The sequence below is a fragment of the Canis lupus genome, chromosome 8 (genome assembly GCF_011100685.1).
Source record: "Canis lupus familiaris isolate Mischka breed German Shepherd chromosome 8, alternate assembly UU_Cfam_GSD_1.0, whole genome shotgun sequence".
NCBI lineage: Eukaryota > Metazoa > Chordata > Mammalia > Carnivora > Canidae > Canis > Canis lupus.
Genome location: NC_049229.1, coordinates 25,688,272 through 25,710,779, shown reverse-complemented (window position 1 = coordinate 25,710,779; position 22,508 = coordinate 25,688,272). Strand labels below are relative to the sequence as shown.

The following is a 22,508-nucleotide window of genomic DNA, read 5'->3' as shown; positions in this document are numbered from 1 at the left end:
GATGAACATTTTTTTTTTGTTCTGTAGATCTACTTAATCACCAATAAATGCAAATATGCAACTCCTCTTTTTGAAAATTTGACTATTTTTCACTAAAGTCATTTTAACTATCCCTCCTTTCATCAGACCAACTAATAGTGTGCTTCAAAGTATGAGGATGCTAAGATAAAGCAAGATGTTGAACAGTAAAACAAAATTATGATCTGTGTATCCTTTCTTTTTCAAGAAAGCAGTGGCCATACTTTGATAATATCTGAGAGTTAAACCATCATTATTTTATTAGTATGTCACAAGTAAATCACATGGCAGGAACAGTCTGTACTGGTATTCCAAAACCTGTTGTACTTGCAAAAATTAATGTTTGCAGGATTCTCACTGGCAGTAGATGATGAAGTCAATAAAAAATGTACAAGTTTTGGGGCAGCCCGGGTGGCTCAGCAGTTTAACGCCACCTTCAGCCCAGGGCCTGATACTGGTGTCCGGGATCGAGTCCCACGTCGGGCTCCCTGCATGGAGCCTGCTTCTCCCTCTGCCTGTGTCTCTGCCTCTCTCTCTCCTCTCTGTGTATTCTCATGAATAAATAAATAAAGTCTTTAAAAAAAATGTACAAGTTTTCACAGACAAGGATGATAGCAAAGTAGGAAGACTCTAGGCTTGCCTAATCCCATGAACACAACTAGATAACTGTCAAATCATCCTAAATATCTCAGAAATTGACCTGAATGCTGACAGAAAAAAAAATCCACTAAACCACATCAGAAAAGGCAGGAAGTATAAAGATGTGGATTAGGGGAGAAATGGACTGCAGCTGCTGTAGAGGGGAGGGAGCCATGGTCATGGAGAAGGGGGTAGGGAGATAGACAGAGGAGTGCACAGGAAACACAAAAGGAGAACGTTTCTCTAAAGTCACTGGCTTAGAAAACAAGAGGAGCTGAGTTCTTTGAGTTCTTGCAGCCAGCAGGGCTTAGAACCTGGAGTTTCAAAGGTCAGCAGGCTGGGCTGGGCTAGAGCCTCGAAAGCACTGTGCTGCTCCTGGAGAGAAGGCAAGCCCACAACCCAGGGGCAGACAGCATGGAAATAGTGATCTAAAGGCTGCCTGGGTCACACAGTGAGGAAAGCATTTGCTTTTTGCAGAGCATGTCCCCAAGAGGCAGCATTCACAGAGACACATCCCTGGGAATCAAGGAGCTGGCCAGCACTCCAGCCCTGCAGTATACACAGAGAGCCATCTGTGGGAAGCAGCGCAGTGCCAACCTTGGCTACCTAACTTGCTTGCACAAAGCCTTACCATCTGCCCTTCCTCAGTCCTACTCACCTCAGTCCCAGTGTGGCAGGCTCCTCCCCCAGAAGACCAGCACAAACTCCCACCCACACCATGTCTCCAAACTAGAGACTTCTTGCAGGGTCTCTCAATTCCAGTGGAGATGGTGACAGGTCTCATTTCACAAGCAGATCAGAGTACCCACCTCACTAAAACTTGCCACATTTAGGCCAGGGACCAAATATGCCCATAGCAGGCAAGGAGAATAACTGCAGACAGCCAGCCAGAGGGATGGAGCAGCCAGCACATGGCAGGAGAGCAAATGTGCCACACACCAGAGACATTCCCTGAAACTCCCGGCCCTGTACACTATATGACCTATTTTTCATAAGGCCATTACTTTCAGGAGCAGGAGACAAAAATGGCTTCTCTAGCACACAGAAGGTAGCAGAGACTTATAGAAAATGCAAGGACAGAGGAATTTATACCAAGTGAAAGAAGAAGGTAAGGCCACATCCAGAAATCTAAGCAAAATAGATATAATTTACATGCCTGATGGGGAATTTAAAGAAATAATCATAAGGATACTCACCTTCATCTCACTGATGTCTTCATCAGTGAGATCCCTCCTATGGACATAAAGTTGCAAATGAATTAATCAGAGATGAAGAGTGTAGTAAGTGAGATTGGAAACAGACTTGATGCAATAAACTCCTCCAGCAGACTAGAAGAAGCAGAAGAATGAATTAATGACCTAGAAGACAAAGTAATGGAAAGCAAAGAAGCTGAACAAAAGAGAGAAAGAATTATGCAAAATGAGAATAGAATTAGGGAACTCAGGGATTCCATCAAACATAATAATATATTCATAATATAGAAATCCCAGAATAAAAGTTTTCTCCCCTTTTCTGGGGGCAGAAAATTTATTTAAAGGATTAATAACTGAAAGTTCCCCAATCTGGGGAAGGAAACAGACATTTGGATCCAGGAAGCACAAGAACTCCCATTAAAGTCAGCAAAAGCAGGCCAACACCAAGACATATTAATAAAATGGCAAAATATAGTGATAAAGAAAAAAATATATTAAATAGAGCCAGACAAAAGAAGTCCTTACCTTACAAGGGAAAACCAAGAAGGCTAGCTGGGGATTTCTTGACAAACCAGGAGAGAGCAAAATAATAGATCTAAAGTGCAGAATGGGAAAAATTTACAACCAAGCTACTTATCCAGCAAAGCTATCACTTAGAACAGAACGAGAGATGGTTTCTCAGACAAACAAAAGTGACCACCAAACCAGCCCTGCAAGAAATATTAAAGAGTTCTGTTTAAGAGGAATGGAAAGATCAAAAGAGCATAAACGCAGGAAACACAAACAATTAACATGAATATTTCTGCAAAAATCAATCAAGGAACTCATACACAAAAAAGAATATGAAATATGATAACATACCTAAAATGGGACATGGGAGGAGAAAAGAATAGTTTCTAACTTGAATGACCACCAACTTAATATAGAGTGCTATTTGAAGAAGAGGTTATATACAAACCAGTGTTAAGGATGTGTCAAAAACCAATAATAGGGGATCCCTGGTGGCTCAGCGGTTTAGCACCTGCCTTAGGCCCAGGGCGTGATCTTGGAGTCCTGGGATTGAGTCCCATGTTAGGCTCCCTGCATGGAGCCTGCCTCTCCTTCTGCCTGTGTTGCTGCCTCTCTCTCTTTCTCTCTCTCTCTTTCTGTGTATCTCTCATGGATAAGTAAAAATAAATTCTTTATTAAAAAATAATAAACATGCAAAGAATAAAAAAGAAATCAATTACAAAGAAAAATCAGCAAAACATGGAAGACAAGAAAGAATCAGAAAAAACCTTCAGAAACAACCACAAAACAAAGCGACAATAAATATATATCTATCAATAATTACTTTGAGGGATCCCTGGGTGGCGCAGCGGTTTGGCGCCTGCCTTTGGCCCAGGGCGTGATCCTGGAGACCCGGGATCGAATCCCACGTCGGGCTCCCGGCATGGAGCCTGCTTCTCCCTCTGCCTATGTCTCTGCCCCTCTCTCTCTCTCTGTGTGACTATCATAAATAAATAAAAATTTATAAAAAAAAATAATAATTACTTTGAATATAAATGAGCTAACTGCTCCAAAAGACAAAGGGTGTCAGAATGGATAAAAAGACAAGATCTATCTCTATGCTACCTAAAAGAGACACATTTTAGACCTAAAGACACATGCAGATTGAAAGTGAGGAGATGGAAAAATATCTATGATGCAAATGGATATCGAAAGCAGCCAGAGTAGCAATACTTACATTGGACAAACTCAGCTTCAAAACAAACACTGCAACAAGAGACAAAGAAGGGCATTATATCATAATAAAGGGAACAATTCAACAAGAGGGTCTAACAATTGTAATTATGCACTCAACACGAGAGGATCCAAATATATAAAACAATAACAACTATAAGGGAACTAATTGAAAATAACACATTAATAGTAGGGGACTTAAACACTGTACTTATATCAATGGACAGATTATCTAAGCAGAAAATCAACAAGGAAACAATAGCTTTGAATGACACACTAGACCAGATGGACTTAACAGATATATTCAGAACATTCCATTCTAAAGTAGCAGAATACATGTTCTTTTCAACTGTATGTGAACATTTTCCAGATGAGATCATTGTATTAGCCCAACAACCTTCAACAATATGAAGAATATTGAAGTCACATCATGCATCTTTTCTGATCACAATGCTACGAAACTGGAAATCAATCATAAGAAAAAAATTTGGAGTGACCACAAATAAATGGAGGTTAAAAAGCATACTGCTAAACATGAATGGATCAACCAGGAAGTCAAAGAAGAAATATAAAAAATACATGGAAAAAATGAATATGAAAGCACAATGGTCCAAAATCTTTGGGATACAGCAAAAGTGGTCCTAAGAGAGAAGTATATAGCAATACTGGCCTACCTCAAGAAGCATAAACATCTCATATAAATAACTGACTCTAACACTTAAAGGAGCTAGAACAAGAACAATAAATGAAGCCTAAACCATCAAAAGGAAGGAAATAATAAATATTAGAGCAGAAATAAATAATACAAAAACAAAAAAATAAATAAAACGAACAGACTAATGAAATCAGGAGTTGTTTCTTTGAAAAAAAAAAAATCAATAAAATTGATAAACCTCCAGCCAGACTTCTTAAAAAGAAAAGCTAAAGGACTCAAATAAAATTACAAATGAAAGAAGAGAGGGAGGCCTAAGTGACTCAGTGGTTGGGCATCTGCCTTCAGTCCAGGGCATGATCCTGGAGTCCCAGGGTCGAGTCCCACATCAGGCTCCCTGAGGGAGCTCCCTGAGCCTGCTTCTTCCTCTGCCTGTGTCTCTGTCTCTCTCTCTCTCTCTCTGTGTCTCTCATGAATAAATAATAAATCAAATCTTAAAAAAAATGAGAGAAGAGAAATAAGAACACCACAGATTACAAACAATTATAAAAGAATATTATTGAAAACTATATGCCAAAAAAATTGGACAATCTAGGGAAATGGATAAATTCCTAAAGACATATGAAATACCAAAGCTGAAATAGGAAGTAATAGGAAACTTGAACTGACTGATTACCAGGAAAGAAATAGAATCAGTAATCAAAAAACTCCCCCAAAACAAAAGTCCAGGACCAGATGGCTTCACAGGTGAGTTCTATCAAACATTAAAACAACAGTTAGTGCCTATTTTCTAACTATTAAAAAAAAAAAGAAAAGAAAAGAAAAGAAAAGGAAGGAAAACTACCAAATTTATACTAGGAGGTCAGCATTACCTGGATACCAAAACCAGATAAAGACACCACTAAAAAGAAAACTACAGCCCAATATCCCTGATAAACATGGATGCAAAAATCCTAAATACAATACTGCAAAACAAATCCAACAATAAATTAAAAAAATTATTCACCATGATCAAGTGGGATTTATTCCTGGGATGCAAGGGTGGTTCAATAATCACAAATCAATCAACATAATATGCCACATCAATTAAAGAAAGGATAAGAACCATATGATCATTTCAATAGATGCAGAAAATGCATTGGCCAAAGTACAACATCCATTCATGATAAAAACCCTCAACAAAGTAGGCTTAGAGGGAACATGCTTCAACATAATAAAGGCAATATATGAAAAGCCCATGGCTAATACCATCCTTAATGGGGAACAACTGAGAGCTTCTTCTATGGTCAGGAACAAGACAGAGATGTCCAGTCTGACAACTTTTATTCAACATAGTACTAGAAGTCCTAGCCTCAGAAATCAGACAACAAAAAGAAATAAAAGGCATCCAAGTCAGCAGAAGAAGTAAAATTTTCTTTATTTGCAGATGACATGATCATCTATATGGAAACTTGAAAGACTCTACCAAAAGTTCTACTAGAACTGATAAATGAATTCACAGAATAAAAAATCAATTTACAGAAATATGTTGCATTTCTATACACCAATAATGAAGCATCAGAAAGAGAAATTAAGGGCTCAGTCCCATTTACAATTGTGACAAAAAAAACCTGGGAATAAATCTAACCAAAAAGGTAAAATATCTGTACTCAGAAAACTATAAAACACTGATCAAAGACACTGAAGATAACATAAAGAAATGGAAAGCTATTTCATGCTCATGGATTGAAAGAACAAATATTGTTAAAATCTATATACTCCCAAAAGCAATCTACACATTTAATGCAATCCCTATCAAAATACCAATCGCATTTTTCACAGAGCTAGAACAAATAGTCCTAAAATTTTGTATCAAACACAAAACAGCCAAAAGCAATCTTGAAAAAGAAAAGCAAAGATGGAGGCATCAGAATTCTGGGCTTCCAGTTATATTACAAAACTGCAGTGATCAAAACATTATGCTACTGGCACAAAAATAGACACATAGATCAATAGATCAGGTAAAAAACCCAGAAATGAACTCATAATTATATGATCAATTAAGCTTCTATAAGGCAGGAATGTAGATCCAGTGGAAAAAATAATGTCTCCAACAAATAGTGTTGGGAAAACTGGACAGCAACATGCAAAAGAATGAATCTGGATCAATTTTTTACACTATATACAAAAATAAATTCAAAATAGATTTGAGATCAAAACATGAGACCCGGAGTGTACATTGAAATCCAAACCCTACATTGGTAACCTAGCGTTTCTGTTAAATTTTTTTAAATTAAATTACAAGCATGTTTATACTCTGTGATCATTCCCACGGGATTATGATTAAATTATCAACAATGTCTGCATCTTATCCATTTAATTGTTTGTTTGTTTGTTTGTTTTTAACATTCAGGGCAGTGCCTAGTGAATTGTGCATCTTTGATAGTGTTGAGTGACTGAGTGAATACAAGAAAAAGTATTCAACATTTTACTATTTGGCCACAACAAATACACTCTTGGTTGCCTAAAAATTACTTTGGAGCAACAATAGTAATAATTCAATAATTAATGTATGCTTACTTTGGTTCATGCATACATTTAAGCATTTCATGCTTCTTTCTTCCAAATGGTGACAGTTACATTTTATCGTTTGGCAGAGAAACTTTGCTAGATGAGTAGTATTTGATATCAGACTAATATTCACATACAGAATTTTCTATGAAGTACTTGGTTTCAGAATAAATCACTTAAATAAAAGAAGGCATTTAATTGATATTAATTTACCTTGAAAACGCATTTGTACAGCTCAATTTTTTTTTTTGGTTTTATTTTTATTTTTATTTTTATTTTTTTTAATTTATTTTTTATTGGTGTTCAATTTACTAACATACAGAATAACCCCCAGTGCCTGTCAGCTCAATTTTTAAGTGCAGCTTTCTAAGTCCTGTTATTATGTGGCAAAACTAAACCATTAATTAAAAAAAATAAGCAGAAGTGATTCTCTGTGTAATAAAGAACACAATTTTATGATTTTTTTTTGGTTTTTGAAATCTTAGGTATACTGAGCACAGATATATTTGCAAAATAGTATTAATAAAGAGTGGTAAAGGGTCATTATGAATTGAACAAAAAAGTATTTAGAATAACCATATTTGTCAAGCTAAAAAGTTCTTTAGATGAATGTTTGGGTTTTTTTTTTCTTGCTAATTATAATGACTGGAAAATACAATCTGTCTGGCATTTTGGAAACCATAAATATATCTGTGGATTGTATATACATAAGGATTTACTTTTTCTAACTATAAAATATTCATTAATTTTTATTTTCTCAATAAAATAATGCTTAAGCAAGATAATACTCTACAAGTTACTAAGAAAACTCATTCAAAATTGCGGTCTTTAAAATATTAAACTACTCTCTCAAATTCTTTATTCTCAAATTTATTCTCAAATTCTTTATTTTTACAACTAAATAGTTGTATTATGCTAATAGGTTTTCAAAAGTAACTGTAGTTAGATTTTGTACAAGTCTCTAACATAAGGCAGGATGCTCCTCCCTATACCTATTTCAAATCATTTAAAAAGGATGAAAAATTTAGTGGAAATACACTAAGCTAGTTTCAACATAACTAAATAATGAAGGGAAAAATTATTGACAAGACTCATAAAAATAATTTTCAAAACAGTAATATTGTAAAGATATTGACCTGGGTATTTTTTTAAGGATTTTATTTATTTATTCATGAGAGACACAGAGAAAAAAGCAGACATAGGCAGAGGGAGAAGCAGGCTCCCTGCAGGGAGCCTGATGGCGGACTAGATCCCCCAAGCCCTGGGATCATGCCCTGAGCTGAAGACAGACACCCAACTTCTGAGGCACTCAGGAGTCACATGATCCGGGTATTTGTTAATTAAAAGTTCCAACTAATCATTTAATAAATAATCTTGAATAAAATATATTTTTAGTATTCAGAACAAAATTTGTAAGTTATATTTAAAAAGTCAAAGTCCTAGACATAATGATTTGGGTACATTCCAGAAGCTTTTATCAATAAAATTAACTGAATAGTGACACTCAAAGAGAAAAATCTGAAGTTGCAGGAAAAATACCTGTGTATATTATCAACACACTCTACATTTTATAAACTTAAAAAGATAAAAACAAACACTTAAACTGTGGTATTCTCAAAACCTAGAGTAACTGGATCTCATTACGCTGGAACTAAGCCATGCTCAAAAAAAAGTGGTTTTCTCAGTTTGGGACTATCATTTCAGTATTTCCTTAAAAATCAATAGATGCTTCAAGTGTCTATTTCCAGTCTTTTCAAATTAAGTTTTTAAAAGTTCTATTATCTCTTCTGTTTGTATTATTCTTTCTCTCTCTTCTCAACCAGGGGGTAATACTCTGGCCAGATGAGCCTGAATTTAATAGCTTCATTTCTTTCTACTCACCAGAGCAGTGATTTCATCCTGCAATTGCTTTTTTTCTCTTCTGTCAAGTCTTCTGCAACACAATCCATCAAGCCCTTCCTTGAGTTGTCTCTACTTATTTCTCTTCTCCAAGTGCAGAGAAATTCTTCTTCTTTGAGATACAATGTAAAAGACACACACACGTGCACTGGTTTCTGTTAGTCTTTTCCATCTTTCACAAAGAAATGTCTTTAGCATCAGATTTTTACAATCTAAGGCCAATAGCAACATACGCTAGAGGAAGGAAGGCATGTCATCTCAGAAATTCTAAAGAGATTGGATGGCAGTCCTGGATCTCCCATTAACATTGCAACTTTTAGAAACTATTTGTTTGTCTTATTCTTCTTTCTATACCACTGAGCTGCTAAAAGAAGAATGCAGGCTTGGGTATCTAATTTGTTGTGATTATTTAGGTTACTTCTATTTCTCTTGCTACAATTATCACAAAAGGAGAAGACATAAAATGGATTGAAAAACAATTGTCACATCAAATTCCTGTTGGCAAAGGCATTGGTGGCCAACAGGTGAAACTAATGTGTGAGTTGAAGATTTGGATTGCATTTATCTCTATTTCCCCAGAGATTCCTTGTAATTAGGAGGAGACTGTACCTTTTTCCTATTTACTACAGCAACTTTAGTAATTAAGTAAATTCATCCTTGGGCTTCCTTGAAAAAGTCATGTCTCTTTCACACTTTTTCCTTTCTTTAACATTTGCAATGTTATATAATTTAGGTCTTTAACTTCTAAAGATTTATTTTCCAAATAGGTCCAGAAAGAAAATCTAAATGGGTACTCATATATTCCATTCATTCCTCTAAAATTTCTACTCACCATCCAGGTATATGTGTCTTGGTATTAAGTTTGATAAAAGAATTGTTTTAAGCAATCTTAATTCAGGGTATGTACAGATTTGAAGTAAAAACTGGAGTGAATTTTAAGTTGCAATTTCATTTCCAGACTGCTTTTTCTCTATACCTAGAAGTAGTCCTGGAAACCTTTTGATTTATTTTATCTAAGGTTACTGACATTTTACTCTTCCATAACAAAAACATAATGAATTTGAAGTGATACAATAAATTACATTAAGGATTAGAAACTTGACTTGAAATATGAAGTCACCAAAACTGATTACACTGAAATTTAGGAATTCTTTAGTCAGTAAGCAGTTAGTTATTCAATGAATTTTTAACTGCCATTATTTCTTTTAGTCTTAATAAATATTTCTTTCTAAAAAGTCATTACAATGATATTTTAAAACTCCCTCCTGCCCTTCCCCCCAACACAAAGGATAGGAACATACGTACTTTGGGTTGTAGGTTAGGGAAAAATTCTGTAAAGTGCTTCCATGTAAAGCATCATCTAACTCTTCTGGGCTGCTTCAAGTCTTTGAATTACAGAGAATTAACTTCAGTCACTCAATGTCTGACAGGTTTTGACACTTCCTGCCTTCCCCAAAGACAGAGGAAGACACATTTAGTTTGACATAAACAGAAGAACATATATTAACGCTATGCCATATTATTACTTAATATGTACTGTATATGTGAATGAAGCTTTCTGATAGTATAGATTGTTATTCTTTACTGCCTTACATTCATGACCAGTTACAAAGAAATAAAAGTCAAAGCACAAAACCATAATTTTTAGCATATATTTACACATGAGAACAAATGCTTACCCTTCAAACTTGTCACATCTGGAGGCTATTTGTCTATTCCAATCAACTTAAATCTGCCTGAAATACAACATGAATGCATGTTTCTAAAATACGAATAAGAGGGGCACCTGGGTGGCTCAGTCTCTTAGGTATCTACCTTTGGCTCTGGTTATGATATCAGGGTCAGCCCCAAGCCCCAGTGGTTGGGTCCCTGCAGAGTGGGAGTCTTCTCCCTCAGCCCCACTCTCCCCATACTCATATTCTCTCCCTCCCTCTCAAATCAATAAATCAATAAATCTTTCAAAAATAAATTATAAGAAAATATATTAAATCTGTAAATATCAAGAAAGACAAAAGTCAATTAAAATTGTACATTTATATTTAACAAAGTTCAGTAATTTTCCTCAGCTTTCAGTGAAAGGCTATTTTTTTGAGGAAGGGGAGGGCAAGATGGCAGAGGAGTGGGGTCCTCACCTCACCAGGCCCCACCCACTTACCTAGATAATTGTCAAACCATTCTGAAAACCTACGAATTGGACCTGAGATTTAATGTGAGAACAGCTGGAACACTACGGAGAGAAGGGTTTTCGCTTTTAACAAGGTAGGAAGGCGGAAAAAATAAAAAAAAACTCAAGTGGGGGAGGGGCGGGGAGGGCCGGGCTAAGAGGGGGCGGTGAGAGCCTGGGGGACAGGAAAGCTCAGCCCTGGAGAAGCGGGAACTTTAAAAATCCGCACCAGATTCTTCCTGGAGGGAAGGGCGCTCAGCAGGGAACTCAGGCAGGATCCCAGGAGGGGCAGTGGAGCCCCAGGTTCCGGGGTCACTAACAGAGGAGGCGCGCCCGGGGGAGAGCGCACCACGCACCACGGGGGGATCTCGGTAAAGGGCTGGAGCCGCCCAGCGGGGCCTCGGGGAGAAGACGGTGGGTCAGGCGGGGGCTCCAGGCGAGGGGGCTGCGCCCTGCTGCCTTCAGGAGCCACGCCCGGGGGGCCTGATTACAGCTGCACAGGCCCCGGAGCCCAGGGTGCGGGGTACACAGCCCAGGATCCTGCGTTCCCCCCCTCCCCCTCACCCCCCTGCACAGAGGGAGGTGGGGAGGGCACAGGACAGTGAGGACGCTCCTGCCCCCAGGCAGCCCCAAGCTCTGCATATCAGTGCCCCCCCGCCCCCCGGGAGCATCCAGGCCAGAGCGGACTGAGAGATGCGGTAGTTACTGCAGGAGCTGACTCCAGGGCTGGAGAGCTGGCCGCCACCAGTGGGGTTGTTCCTCCTGGTGTCACTCTGTGCCTGGGAGGGGCGGGGCCTCAGGGAACAGGGGCCTCACATGATAAACAGCTCCCACTGAGCCGTGCACCTGGCAGAGGGCGGGGCAGCTCCCCCAGGTGCACACACCTGAGAGCACAGCAGGACCCTCTCCCAGAAGACCAGCTGGAAGGACAGAGGATGAGCGAGTTCTTGACCCAGCAGCTCTGGAAAGCTACAGGGGAAGTAGGGTGATTTACACTATATAGAACCATATGATATCATTCCTTTTTTTTTTTTCCTTCCTTTTCCAGTACAACTCATTTTTATATCAGACTAAATTTCTAATATTTTTCTCTTTCCCAGCTTAATTACAATATTTTACCACCTCTCCATTATTAAGATTCTTCCTTTTTGACTTTCATATTTCTACAATTACAGGTCCTAGATATATTTTCCACTTCTAGATTCCCTACAACATACTCTACTTAATTTTGGGAGATATACAAGATATTTTGTTTTGTTTTGTGTTGTTTTCTCTGATTCATTTTGTTCTACAATGGCAGAAGTTAATACCTTCTAAAACATGACCAGCATGACTCAGAACCAAGTGGAATACTGTGCTGGTTCATTCTGTCAGATTCCTCATTTCCATTCTGCCCCGCTCTTTTATCTAATTTATGTTTTGGTGGTCAATGGTGGGGCCCTCTACAAGTATTCCTGGTTTATATAAATTTGGGACTCAGCATCTTCTAACATACAGAACTTAATATACTCAAAAACAAGAGGATCACCTTCTAGAACCCCTCAGGTAGACTATAGTCTCCCTCCACTACAACTTCGTCACCACCACCATCTTCCCAGTCCCCAACCCTTTTTTTTTATCCTCATCCCCCCTGCTTTTTTCTCTTTTTTTCCTCCTCTCTTACTTAGGATTCATGGCCATTTATTTTTTACTACTTTGTCTTAAATTTTGTTTTTCACTTTAGTGATGCTTTTGTTTTATTTTTTTCTGATCTTTGCTTTCAATTTCTGGCAGAATCATCTAGGGTGAAACATAGGTCATAGTTGATAATCTTGACTGAGCCCACTTATACAGCCACTCAACACTGAGCAAAATGACTAGAAAGAAGAACTCACCACAAAAGAAAGAATCAAAAACAGTACTCTCTGCCACAGAGTCACAGAATTTCGATTGAAATTTGATGTCAGCCAATTCAGAAGCACAATTATGAAGCTATGGGTGACTGGAAAAAAGCATAAAGAAATCAAGAGACTTCATGACTGCAGAATTTACATCTAATCAGGCTGAAATTAAAAATCAATTAAATGATATGCAATCCAAACTGGAGGTCTTAACGACCAGGGTTAATGAGGTGGAAGAAACAGTGAGTGACATAGAAGACAAGTTGATGGCAAGGGAGGAAGCTGAGGAAAAAAGAGAAAAACAATGAAAAGACCACGAGGAAAGGATAAGGGAAATAAACGACAGCCTCAGAAGGAAAAATTTACATATAATTGAGTTTACAGAGGACGCTGAGAGGCCAGAGGGCCAGAAAGCATATTTGAACAAATCATAGCTGAGAACTTCCCTAATTTGGGGAGGGAAACAGGCATTCAGATCCAGGAGATAGACAGGTTCCCCACTTAAATAATTAAAAACTGTTCAACACGTCAACATTTAATAGTGAAACTTGCAAATTCCAAAGAAAGAGAGAAAATCCTTAAAGCAGCGAGAGACAAGAGATCCCTAACATATATGGGGAGAAGTATTAGATTAACAGCAGACCTCTCCACAGAGACCTGGCAGGCCAGAAAGGGCTGGCAGGATATATTCAGGGTCCTAAATGAAAAGAACATGCAGCCAAGAATATTATATCCAGCAAGACTCTCATTCAGAATAGAAGGAGAGATAAAGAACTTCCAGGATAGGCAGAAACTGAAAGAATACATGACCACCAAACAAGTTCTGCAAGAAATATTAAAAGGGACTCTGTAAAAGAAAGAAGAAGCCCAAAGAAATAATCCACAAAAACAAGGACTAAATAAGTATTATAATGACACTAAATTCATTCAGTTACTATTTTTCAATAGTAACTCTGAATGTGGATGGGCTAAATGATCCCATCAAAATATGCAGGGTACCGGAATGGATAAAAAAGCAAGACCCATCTATTTGCTGTCTACAAGAGACTCATTTTAGACCTCATGATATCTCCAGCCTGAAAATGAAAGGTTGAAGAACCATTTACCATTAAAATGGTCCTCAAAAGAAAGCTGGGGTAGCAATCCTCATATCACTTAAATTATAGTTTATCCCAAAGACTGTAGTAAGAGATCAAGAGGGACACTATACCATACTTAAAGAATCTATCCAACAAGAGGACCTAACAATCATGAATATTTATGCCGCTAATGTGGGAGCTGCCAAGTGTATCAATCAATTAATAACCAAAGTAAAGACATACTTAGATAATAATACACTAATGCTGAGAGACTTCAACACGGCACTTTCTGCAAATGACAGATCTTCTAAGCACAACATCTCCAAAGAAACAAGAGCTTTAAATGATATACTGGACCAGATGGATTTCACAGATGTATAAACAACTTGCATCCAAACACAACTGAATACACATTCTTCTCAAGTTCACATGGAACTTTCTCCAGAATAGACTACATACTGGGTCACAAATCAGGTCTCAACCAATACCAAAAGACTGGGATTGTACCATGCATATTTTCAGACCACAATGCTTTGAAACTTGAACTCAATCACAAGAAGAAATTTGGAAGAAACTCAAACACATGGATGTTAAAGAGCATCCTGCTAAAAGATGAATGGGTCAACCAGGAAATTAGAGAAGGATTAAAAAGATTCATGGAAACTAATGAAAATGAAGATACAACCATTCAAAATCTTTGGGACAGCAAAAGCAGTCCTGAGAGGGAAATACATCGCAATACAAGCATCCCTCAAAAAACTAGAAAAAACTCAAATACACAAGCTAACCTCACACCTAAAGTAACTGGAGAAAGAACAGCAAATAAAACCTACACCAAACAGAAGAAGAGAGTTAATAAAGATTCGAGCAGAACTCAATGAAATAGAGACCAGAAGAACTGTACAAAACCAAGAGTGGTTCTTTAAAGACTTAATAAGATAGACAAGCCATTAGCCAGCCTTATTAAAAAACAAAAAAGACTCAATAAAATCACGAATGAAAAAGGAGATATCACAACCAATACCAAGAAATACAAACGATTTTTAAAACATATTATGAGCAGTATATGCCAATAAATTAGGCAATCTAGAAGAAATGGATGCATTTCTGGAAAACCACCAACTACCAAAACTGGATCAGGAAGAAATAAAAAACCTGAACAGGCCAATAACCAGGGAGGAATTGAAGCGGTCATCAAAAACCTCCCAAGACACAAAAGTCCAGGACCAGATGGCTTCCCTGGGGAATTCTATTAAGTGTTTAAAGAAGAAACAATAACTGTTCTACTAAAGCTGTAGAAATAATAAAAAAAGGAACAGAATACTTCCAAACTCATTTTATGAGGCCAACATCACCTTAATTCCAAAGCCTGACAAAGACCCCACCAAAAAAGGAGAATTATGGACCAAAATCCCTGATGAACACAATGCAAAAGTTCTCAACAAGATACTAGCCAATAGGATACAACAGTACATTAAGATTATTCACTATGACCAAGTGGGATTTATCCCCGGGATGCAAGGCTGGTTCAACACTCATAAAGCAATCAACGTGATAGATCATATCAACAAGAGAAAAAAACAAGAACCATATGATCCTCACAATAGATGCAGAGAAAGCATTTGACAAAATACAGCATCCATTTCTGATAAAAAATCTTCAGAATGTAGGGATAGAGGGAACATTCCTCAGTCCCTTAAAAGCAATATACAAAAAGCTCACAGCAAATATCATTCTCAATGGGGAGACACTGGGAGCCATTCCCCTAATATCAGGAACATGACAGAGATGTCTACTATCACCACTGCTCTTCAACATAGTACTAGAAATCCTAGCACAGCAATCAGGCAATAAAAAGAAATAAAAGGCATTCAAATTGGCAAAGATGTCAAACTCTCCCTCTTCGCAGATGACATGATACTGTAAATAGAAAACCCAAGTGACTTCACCCCAAGATTGCTAGAATTCATACAGCAATTTGACAGTCTGGCAGGATACAAAATCAATGCCCAGAAATAACTAGCATTTCTAAACACTGAGAGTGAAGAAGGAGAAATTAAGGAGTCAATCCCATTTACAAGTGCACCCAAAAGCAAAAGATACCTAAGAATAAACCTAACCAAAGAGGTAAAGTATCTGTACCCTAAGAACTATAGAACATTTATGAAAGCAATTGAGGAAGACTCAAAGAGATGGAAAAATATTCCATGCTCATGGATTGGAAGAATTAATATAGTGAAAATGTTTATGCTACCCAGGGAAATTTACACATTGAATGCAATCCCTATCAAAATACCATGGACTTTCTTCAGAGAGTTGGAACAAATAATCTTAAGATTTATGTGGAATCAGAAAAGACCCCAAATAGCTAGGGGAATACTAAAAAAGAAAACCAGAGTGGGGGGCATCACAATGCCAGATATCAAGTTGTACTACAAAGCTGTGATCATCAAGACAGTGTGGTACTGGCACAAAAACAGACACATAGATCAATGGAACAGAATAGAGAATGCAGAAATAAGCCCTCAGCTCTATGGTCAATTAATATTTGACAAAGCAGGAAAGACTATCCACTGGAAAAAAGACAGTCTCTTCAATAAATGGTGCTGGGAAAATTGGACAGCCATGTGCAGAAGAATGAAACTAGACCATCCTCTTATACCATACACAAAGATAAACTCAAAATGGATGAAAGATCTAAATGTGAGACAAGAATCCATCAAAATCCTAGAGGAGAACACAAGCAACACTCATTTTGAACTTGGCCACAGCAATTTCTTGCAAGATACATCTATGAAGGCAAGGGAAGCAAAAGCAAAAATGAACTATTGGGACTTCATCAAGATAAAAAGCTTCTGCACAGCAAAAGAAACAGTCTACAAAACTAAAAGACAACCTACAGAATGGGAGAAGGTATTTGCAAATGACCTATCAGCTAAAGGGCTAGTATCCAAGGTCTATAAAGAAGTTATTAAACTCAACAGCAAAAAACCAAACAATCCAATCATGAAATGGGCAAAAGACATGAACAGAAATGTCACCAAAGAAGACATACACATGGCCAACAAGCACATGAGAAAATGCTCCACATCACTTACCATCAGGGAAATACAAATCAAAGCTACCATGAGAAGCCACCTCACACCAGTGAGAAAGGTGAAAATTAACAAGACAGGGCACAACAAATGTTGGAGAGGATTTGAAGAAAGAGTAACCCTCCTGCACTGTTGGTGGGAATGTGAACTGGTGCAGCCACTCTGGAAAACTGTGTGGAGGTTCCTCAAAGAGTTAAAAATAGAGCTACCCTACAACCCAACAATTGCACTGCTGGAGATTTACCCCCAAAATACAGATGCAGTGAAATGGCAGTATAGCAGCAATGTCCACAATAGCCAAACTGTGGAAGGAGCCTCAGTGTCCATCGAAAGATAAATGGATAAAGATGTGGTCTATGTATACAATGGAATATTACTCAGCCATTAGAAACAACAAATACCCACCATTTGCTTCGACGTGGATGGAACTGGAGGGTATTATGCTGAGTGAAGTCAATCGGAGAAAGACAAACATTATATGGTCTCATTCATTCAGGGAATATAAAAAATAGTGAATGAGATTATAGGGGAAAGGAGAGAAAAATCATTGTGGATGACAGAACATGACAGTCTCCTAACTCTGGGAAATGAACGAGGGGTAGTGGAAGGGGAGATGGGCGGGGGGATGGGGTGACTGGGTGACAGACACTGAGGGAGCACTTGACAGAATGATCACTGGGTGTTATGCTATATGTTGGCATATTAAACTCCAATAAAAAATATATACAAAAAAAACATATTGCAAAACTGCTGCACTCGTAATTTTAAAAGTACCTTCAATTTACCCTTCCTCATCTGCTTCTGCTTTATCTCTGATAATCTAGATGCTTAAAGTCTCTTATTGTAAAACCCTCAAATGCTTGAATGTTAATATCTAATATTAGCCCAATTGCCAGCAATCATAATCTAAATAACATTAACAGTCATTAGCTTTGGCACAAGAAAGGGGATAATCTATATTCAGTAAAGGAACAAACTACTTTCTCCACACCTAAGAGATAGTGGGACTATTAGAGTTTGGAAGCCAAATTTGCATATAAATCATATTCATCAATTTATTATTTCCTTTCTTAACTAGTGCTTTGGTATACCAATTTGTTTTTTTTAACTTATTCAACTCTTCTTTATTATTTGCATACTTAGTTCAGAAAATTTTCCACTGTCCTGGTCTCCCACTCTCACTCTATTTAGCAGACAAAGATCTTTAAGAAAAAAAAAATCAACATTTCTCTTCCCATTCTCTTTCATGGCAATCCTTCAAGTGTGGGCAGAAGACAATTGGGATTACTGAGGCACTTTCAAGGGTCTGCAAGATCAAATTATTTTAATAGTAATATTAAGACAATATTTGCCTTTTTACTGTGATGATATTTGCAGTGATGATGAAAAAGTAATGGGTGAAACTGATGGTACATTAGTACAAATCGAGAGTGACATCAAACTTACTGTACTCTTCACCATCCTGTACTTGTAACAAACAAAATTCCAATTTGTCCTTCATAAAGCAGTAAAAAATTAATCATAGTAAATTTTAATATTTGATTATATATATTTAAACTATCCTAAGTGATAATGACAAATATACATAGAATACTTCTGCACACAAAGTACTCTTTGGGGAAAGAACATGTGTGAGTGCTTAGATTGTGAGTTAGACTAGCCACTTTTTTAAGTGAAACACCATTTTTACTTAAAAGACTAACTGATAATGTGAGATTATTCAGACTTGGGTGTTTGACAGAGATTTTCACAAAAATAAAGTGGGTCTTATACTTCAGGGAAACAACTGACATTTGTTGCCAATGAAAAAAATGTGAGGTTTCAAGTGAAAAGAGGAGTTTAGACAGCTTGTATCCTCTACTAATGGAATTGACAGCTTCCCAGTATTTAAATATTTTCTGAAAAAAAATAAATATCTTCTGATAAGTCAGTAAGAATAGTAATGAACATATATTGTACAACAAACAAATATTTCTCAAATGATCAAAACATAATGTTAAAAGAAATCACACAGGTGAAACAATCCACTTAAAGTACAAATAGAAAGAATGGATTTAAAATATTCCATTCCATTATTAAAATAATAAAATTTACTGATATAGTTTCAGATTCTACACTGCACCTAATCTTTAGAAAACTACCACTCGATGAGTTTTGATATAATATTAAAGAAGGCAACTCACAAGTATCTCAAAAGACTATTAAAATACTCTTTCGTCTGTGGGAGATATGCTCTCCTCATACACTTCAACTACAACATTATATTTACATCAGGGAGACTACCACATGGACCATAACACTGAGCCAGACTGATAAGATACTTAGTCCATACAATTGTTCCATGTTGTATCTTTGGAGCCTGGGACAAACAAGTATCCAATGATTGCTGACATAATTTTATAAATAATTCTGTTCTCTGACCTGACATCCTCAGCTAATCTTGCTGATTTCTCTTTCATTGTTTTCTGCCCTCCCCTTTCAAAGTAGGTATTTTTAGGGTACTGTTTTTTCCCTCCTTACTTTGAATATTCAACTTAAATGTACTTACCTGTCACCAAGTCCTCTTGACTTTTTAATAAATATTGGGCACTAACTTGAATTTCTAATGATCTACTTCACTCCTTTGCATGGAAATATCAATAACCATTCAAATTGAACATATCTCAAAAACAGTTCAGTTCACTATCTCCACTTCTGTAGGACAAAGCCTTCTCTTCCACTAAAAGGACCATTTGTTCAATTAGCCAATTATATCACATCAGTATAACATGACCATATATTTCTTTTCACATTAAAACTGAGTAAGAGTGGGTAACTAAGTGGCTCAGTCAGTCCAGCATCTGCCTTCAGCTCAGGTCATGCTCCCAGGGTCCTGGGATCGAGTCCTTCATGAGGCTCCCTGCTCAGTAAGGAGTCTGCTTCTCCCTCTGTCCTTCTACCTTGCTCATGATATCTTTCTTTCTCAAATAAGTAAAATATTAAAAAAAAAAACCTGAGTAACATGTCTGATGTGTATTATTTCATTACTGTCCTTTTAAGGAATATTTTATTTATTCTACTTTAATGTCTAGCATGCTTTTATTTTGAGAATATTTTTATTGAGATGAAATTCATTTATGCTGAATAAAACAAAAATAAGCTATTTTGATGTAAACAATTCAGTAGCATTTACTACATTAACAATGTTGTACAACTACAACCTCTGCATAACATAGTTTCAAAATATTTCTCACCTCCCCCTGCCCCTGACAACCATTAACCACTAATCTTTCAACTGGTATAGGTTTACCTATTCTGGATATTTTATGTAAATATGAAGCGTATTCATTCAATTAGCATAATGTTTTGGAGGTTTATGCATGTTGTAGCACACATTCATATTCATTTTTAAAGTAACCCTTCTACTAAAAATCCAAGATACATGATAAAATTTCAGAAACTGCAGTCACTATGTAGAAATCCTTAAGCTAGCCTCAGGATTTAGAGATAAAATTATACACTTGAAATAAAAGTAGTAAAAAGTGAACACAGTTCCTTATAAAATGGATAACTTCACTATCTTCAGAAATACTTGAAAATGTCTTGGTAAGAGTGTCATTGGAGACTTGAGTGATATCATATCCAATAAAAATATATACCCAGCTTAAGGAAAAACAGAATTCATTCACTTGTGTTGTCATCTTATTCTCAGAAATAATGATGGAGTAAGCATTAGTAGATAGAATTTATAAGCACCTGGTTAACACAGTTCTAAGGCAAGAGAAAATGTATCAGGAAGACATGTGTATTTAATTCATGAGGGAAATCTATTTTGTTGAGACAGGGGTAGTTTTCAGCTTTCTCTGTAGATGGGATGAGATATCACTCTGGATAATATAATTCTCTTTGTTGTGATTCTATGCTCATCAAGACACCTTCAGGTTATTTACTTAGAAGTTGTATACTAAGTATTCCCATGGATAATGGATATGAGTATCCCTTTAGAAATAAACACACTGGCATTTTTATAGACAAGGAATCTGTTTAGCACTAATCAGTCTATAGCACCCAGCAGAGTACCTGACACAAAACATATTCAATAAATGTAATTTGAATGAACCAGTAAGGGAACTCAGCATCTATAATACTTTGTGCTTAAAATATAAGGGAAGGGGGAAGAAATGTGTGGGAAATATCAGAAAGGGAGACAGAACGTAAAGACTGCTAACTCTGGGAAACGAACTAGGGGTGTTGGAAGGGGAGGAGGGCGGGGGGTGGGAGTGAATGGGTGACGGGCACTGGGGGTTATTCTGTATGTTAGTAAATTGAACACCAATAAAAAAAAAATAAAAAATAAATAAAAAAAAATAAAAAATAAAAAAAAATAAAAAATAAAAAAAAATAAAATTGGTGTACATAGGATAAGTTGAAGAAAACATACTTTACTAGTCATTTCACCATCTTTCCCTAATGTAAAGCATTTGGAAAGTAATGTTATTGGGATATTTAATCACTACATTACTGAGGAGAAAAGAATAAGTGAATTAAAAATATGCCTAGGATAATTAAAATAAAGAGACTATTTGGGAAGCTAGAATTACTTATATAGGGACGCCTGAGTGCCTCAGTGGTTGAGGGTCTGCCTTTGGCCCTGGGCGTGATCCCGGAGTCCAGGGATCGAGTCCCCACATCAGGCTTCCTGCATGGAGACTGCTTCTGTCTCTGCCTGCGTCTCTGCCTCTCTTTTTGTGTCTCTCATGATAAAATAAATAAAACTAAAAAAAATTCTTTTTTTAAAATATTTTATTTATTTATTCATGACAGAGAGACAAAGAGAAGCAGAGACACAGGCAGAGGTAGAAGCAGGCTCCATGCAAGGAGCCTGATGTGGGACTTGATCCCAGGACTCTGGGATCATGCCCTGAGCTGAAGGCAGATACTCAACCACTGAGCCACCCAGGCGTCCCCAAAAAAGAATTATTAATATGGATTTTAATATAGTAAATCTCCAGTAGAAATCACGATTTTTTTGTCAAATGCTATTATTTAGAGATAGGAATTCAGGGATATTGTTCAAAAGACACACTAGTTTTCTAAGAATGACTCAGACTCTCAAGGTATACAAGGAGTCTCAAGATTCCACTCTGGAAAATGTATTCCACTTGGAGAAACTGCTGATATAATTAACTCTGGAAAGCATGAGATCCCTATGGACTTCCTTTTGGTAAGAAATTTCAAGGACAATTGCAAGAGCCATTTTTTAATAGGACAGAATTATATTATTATTATTATTATTATTTATTTATTTTTTTTTAGAATTATATTATTGTTCATTAGTTTTTTGGTTTGAGTTTTTGTGGGGCAGAGAGACAGGGAGGGGAGAGGAAGAGAGAATCTTAAGCAGGCTCCAAGCCCAGGGTAGAGCTCCATTCAGGACTGGATCTCATTACCCTGAGATCATGACCTGACCTGAAATTAATAGACCCTTGACCAACCAAGCCACACAGGTGCGCCTGGATTTTGTTTACCCCAAAGTTACATTTTTGTAATTTTTTATTTGAAGACATTTCTGCTGTATTATAGCAATGTTGCAACTTGCTCAAAATTCAGCAGATTTTGTTCTCCAAGGATCCCAAGC

The 22,508-nt window shown here is 37.0% G+C and overlaps 1 long non-coding RNA gene across 3 annotated transcripts in view; it reads right to left on the bottom strand.

Moving 5' to 3' along the window:
- Positions 1-511: 511 nt before the first annotated feature.
- LOC106559131 overlaps positions 512-22,508 on the bottom strand; it is a 45,098-nt gene continuing 23,101 nt past the window's right edge. Inside the window, exons 2-8 of one of the 3 annotated variants that reach the window (XR_005362856.1) lie at positions 12,712-12,818; positions 9,979-10,116; positions 8,656-8,785; positions 3,577-3,605; positions 2,376-2,445; positions 1,854-1,985; positions 512-569 (exon numbers count right to left, since the gene is read on the bottom strand). This is a non-coding gene — a long non-coding RNA (uncharacterized LOC106559131). Of the gene's footprint in view, positions 570-1,853; positions 1,986-2,375; positions 2,446-3,576; positions 3,606-8,655; positions 8,786-9,978; positions 10,121-12,711; positions 12,819-22,508 lie in introns of all 3 variants that reach the window. The other 2 variants (XR_005362855.1, XR_005362857.1) reach the window with 2 other exon arrangements.